The sequence below is a fragment of the Gekko japonicus genome, unplaced genomic scaffold, assembly GCF_001447785.1.
Source record: "Gekko japonicus isolate JY-2015 unplaced genomic scaffold, Gekko_japonicus_V1.1 scaffold54, whole genome shotgun sequence".
Classification (NCBI taxonomy): Eukaryota; Metazoa; Chordata; class Lepidosauria; order Squamata; family Gekkonidae; genus Gekko; species Gekko japonicus.
The window spans coordinates 1,544,468-1,549,596 of record NW_015167058.1 but is presented as its reverse complement, the minus strand read 5'-3'; positions in this window follow the sequence as shown (position 1 = coordinate 1,549,596).

Genomic DNA, 5,129 nt, shown 5'->3' with positions numbered 1-5,129 from the left:
CGGCCGCGGAGAGTCGGTTTCGCTGGGCGAGGCGCCAGGCCGGGACGGGACCGCCTGGATCGGCGCGCAGACCGCCAACACCGAGCCGATTTTCACCGCCGAGCCCGCCGACACTTTCCACTCCAGGAGGCGCAGGGGCTGCAGGCCGGCCACCCGGACCTCCGTCACTTCGGAAGCCGGGCCGGTCTCTCCTGAAGCGGCGGCGGCGGCGGTTGCTCGCGCTTCCTCCATGGCCTCGGCGGCTGGGGCTGTCCCAGGCCGGGCCGGTACGGGGACAGGTCGCTATGGCAACGTGGAGCCACCGCCGGCTCAGTCCTGAGAACCGAGCGCGAAACGTCCTGCTTTTCACCCCTCCCCCCCAACTAACTACTACCTTCAAAAAAAAAAATAACAACAAGAAGTAGTCACGAGCCGCGCCGACTGAGCGCGAGGTCACGGAACCGGTGCGCAGGCGCGAGACAACCTTCCTCTCCCCCCTCTTCTCGTGCTAGAGCAGCACCCGCCTCTAGGCCCGCCCAGTGGCAAGGTGGGCGTTTACGCAGTCTTCCCGAGCGACCTCTGAAGGAGACGGATCGTAAACCTCGTCTTTGCGCGCGCTCTCTCTCTTTTGCTGGGCAACTTGCGCACGCGCGGAACGCCCTCGCTACTAACGTTCGCCCACTTTTCTACGTGGGCGGCCTACAGTCCTGTATTACCATCTGCAAAGCGGGGGATTGTGGGATATAGATGCGGAATCGAAAAATATTGTGGCTCATGGTGACTACAAGTCCCATGATGCACCTGTGAGGGGTTGGGGCTTGCTGTACAAGCTCATGTCCTGTTTGTGGAGTTCTCGGTAGGTTTTGGAGCCTTTGGCCATCTTTACCTGATGTTGTCAAAGGGAAGCCTTCCTTCTTTTTTCCTTAGCAGAAAAGCTGGTTGGTTCCATCCCTAGGAGTTGTGTTAACATGCTTTATCAGCAGCCTTCGTTCTGAGCAGGACTGGAACTCACAGGGCTCTTTTTGTTGAAAAAGCCCAGCAGGAACTCATTAGCATAATAGGCCACACCCAACAGCAAAACTCATTAGCATATTAGGCCACACCCTGACAGCACTGCTCATTAGCACATTAGGCCACACCCCCGTGTTACCAGAAGTGTGGTAATCCAGCCACACCCAGCTTTCCCTTCTTATTCTGTTTACCTTCTTTGTTGTCAAAACCCAGGGCTTTTTTTGGAGCAGGAACTCCTTTGCATGTTAGGCCACACACCCCTAATGTAGCCAATCCTAATGAGTTTCTGCTGTTGGGTGTGGCCTATTATGCTAATGAGTTCCTGCTGGACGTGGCCACCTCAGGAGCCAGCCGGAACTCCGTTCCTGTGCGTTCCTGCCCAAAAATAGCCCTGCCTATTGCAGTGAAAGCAGGAAAACAGGGTTTACTTACCAGTAACTGTTATTCATCCAGTTGTCCTGTGCAGGCACACATGGGATCTGCCCACGCGCGGAAGATTTTTTTCTAGCTTGACAACTAGTGGGAGGAGCTTCCCCTGTACGCGAATGACAGCGGTTCCCTCCAATGAGGCGCTATACAGGGGAAAGCTCCACACACACACCCTCAGTTCTCCCGCAGCCGCCACGAGCCTTATATACTGTTAAATATAAAGAGATATAACTCTCTCACATGATGTGCAGTTGTTGTCGGGTTTTTTGGGGGGGTTGTTTTGGGTTTTTTTGCTTTAAAATGCTCATGCGGGGCAGGAGGGAGGGATGTATGCCTGCACAGGACAACTGGATGAACAACAGTTACTGGTAAATAAACCCTGTTTTCATCTGCGTTGCCCTGTGCAGTCCCACATGGGAGATTTCAAAGCTGACTGCCATCAGAGGAGGGAGGAGCCAGCATAAGAGAAGCAGAATAATAATAATAATGTGCAGGAAGGAACGTTGAACAGAAACCTAGAGTGAGCCTTCATTTGCAGGGGGCATGGAACACCTGCAGACTGATAAGCTAGTCTAATGGCTGATGTAATCCACCGGGATATAGTCTGGGATGGGGCTGACCTCCCCTTAGAGTGGTCAGCATAACATAAAAATAATCTCGAAGTAACCTTGAATGGTCTTGTTCTACAGATGTAGTATAACAGTGCCCTTCGCACATCTAAAGTGTGCAGAGCTGTCTCAGACTCTGATGTAGGATTTGGGTAAAAAACTGGGAGTGAGACCTCCTGGGTTAGATGAAACTTTGAGACAACCTTGGGGAGGAAATGCACGCTGGGTCTAAGCACCACCCTGTTTGGAAAAAACTGAATGAAAGGAGCATCCGCTCGCAGAGCTGCCAGCTCACTAACCCTTCTTGCAGACCTAACAGCAACCCAAAAATGCTGTTTTCCAGGATAGATAGGGAACCAGGCAGGTTGACATAGGTTCAAAAGGAGGTCCCGACAACTGCTTTAAAACTAAAGAGAAGGACCGTTGTGGAACCACTACAGGTATCGGAGGGTACAGATTAATCAGACCTTTCAAAAATGAGCGTGATGCCACGTGAGAGAAAAGGGATGTACCCTCTAATGGAACATGGTAAGCTGAAATTGCTGCCAAATAAACTTTAACTGATGAATTTGATAAACCCTTATGCTTTAGCGATAACAGGAAGTCCAACACAAAATGCAGGGCACAAGTGCTGGGATTCACGTCCCTCTGTCTAGCCCATCGGGAGAAACAGGCCCATTTGGCCGTATAGGATGCCCTTGTGGAAAGTTTTTTAGTATTCAGAAGTATACTTAAGACTGACTCAGAGTACCTTCTGTAATCGGTAAAAGAAGCCAAGCTGTCAACTGCAGCGACTTCAGATCTAGAGAGACCCCCAGTCCCAGGGCAGTTCCAGGTGTATGTATCGACCCTGGGAGTGATACAACAGAACGTGAAACCATGTTTGCCTTGGCCAAAATGTTGTGATGAGAATGCAGTGAACATTGTCTGCCATCAGTTTTGATACTACCCTCCCGATTAGGGGCAGGGGAGGGAAGGCATACAGAAAACAGGCTGACCAACTGAGTTGAAACACATCCCCCAAGCTGCGGGGGTCTGATCCCACCCTGGAACAAAACAGCGGCATCTTGGCGTTGAGACTGGTTGCAAATAGATCTAGGGTTGGAACCCCCACATTTTGAAAACTGGATGCAGAGCGTGGTGAGGCAGGGACCACTCATACTTGGAGTCTGCTATTCTGCTCAACTGGTCTGCCAGCACATTGCTTTTGCCCGCAATGTGGATTGCTTGAAGAACCACCTTGTGGTGTGTGGCCCACTTCCATATGGCCTCCGCCTCCCTGCACATGGGGAGGGACACCGTGCCCCCCTGCTTGTTCACATAATACATTGCTGTGGTATTGTCCGTCTGGAGCAAAAACCACCTTCCCCTGTAATATATCTGAAAAATAGTTAAGGGCGTAACGTATAGCTCTCATCTCCAGAATATTGATGTGCAGTTTGCATTCCAATAGCAACCAGAACCCATATGCCTGTTCAGGCCCACAATAAGGTCCCCAATTTGAAGTGGAAGCATCCGTTGTGACAACTACCTCTGGAGACCTAACCCCAATTTGAACCCCTGTGGAAACATTTGCATCTTGCAGCCACCATTGCAGCTGTCTTAGAACAGACCTAGGGATAGAAAAAACACCTTAAACTAGGGAGTGCCCGTGGATTAAACACCCTCACAAACCAATTTTGTAGTGGGCGCATATGAAGTTGGGCAAATGGCACCACATACACTGTTGCGGCCATAAGACCTAAAAGCCGCTGTATGACAGATGCCTGCTGAAAACGTTTTGTTATACATGCAGACACCACGCTTTGTAAGCCAACAACACGGTCTTGCGGTAGATACATTCTCCCAGTGTCTGAATTTAAAACAGCCTCGATAAAAGGCATCACCCGTTGGGGCTGTAAACGGGATTTTTTTCCCCAGTTGATATTTAAACCTAGTTTGCGGCAGACTGATGTTGCTAAAGTCAACTGAGCTTTCAAGCCTTCTGCGGTCTGAGCTGTGAATAACCAGTCATCTAGATAAGGAAAAATAGAACACCCCTGTGATCTCAAGGATGCTACCACCACGGACATGCATTTGGTGAATACCCGTGGAGCCATACTGAGTCCAAATGGAAGCACTCGGAACTCATACGTCTCCCTTTGAACATGGAAGCGTAAGTATTTGGTGTGGCTGTCATGTATACGGATGTGGAAGTAGGCATCTTGCAGGTCAAGTATAGCAAACCACATGCCCACCTCCAGAAAGTGACCAATCGTCTGGAGCGATAACATCCTAGTTTTTTTAACCTTTAAGAAAACATTCAGATCCCTTAGATCAAGAATTGGACGGGAGCCCCGTCTCTCTTGTTTACTGAAAAGAAACGAGAATAAAACCCAGGACCTGAAAAAGGCAATTCCAAACGAAACACAGCCCCTTTATCCATTAACATTTTTTAATCAGAAGACAATTGTGCAGAAGCAGAATCTGAACCATAACAATGAGAGTGTGCTTCCCCCGGCAGCAAGCGTAGGGGAGGCAAGGCTTGGAACTCTAATCTATAACCCGTTTCAACAATTGACAGGACCCACTTATCATTGGTCACAGCCTCCCATTCCGTAAGGAACGGGGAAAGCCCCTCCCCAAACCAAGGTTGGGGTGGGTCGGGAGTCAGAAGCTAGATTTACCCTGCCGACCCAGATCCCTGGGGGGGGGGTGCTGACTAGGATTAGCCCCTTTAGCCCTGCCTCCTGTATTTCTTTGAGGCGGAAACTGCTGCTGTGGGGCAAAACCGCAGTGCAATGGATACTTCTTGTAGCGTTGAAAATACTGCTGAGGCTGATAGTTGCCAGAGGAATAAAACCGAGGCTGGAACTGCTGTCGGTAAGGCTGGGATGACGACGGAGTCAAAGTGATCCCAAACGATCTAGCCATTTGCTTTAGTTTCTTCTTTTGTTACAGGAAGTTGTCAGTCGACTCCGAAAACAGGGACCCTTCCTCAAACGGCAGGTCTTCTACTCTGTTCCGAGTATCCTGGGGAAGTGCTGTGTTCCGCATCCATGCATGATGTCTGAGAACCACAGCCAAAGTGACTGCCCTCGCTGCAGTGTCTGCTGAGTGCTC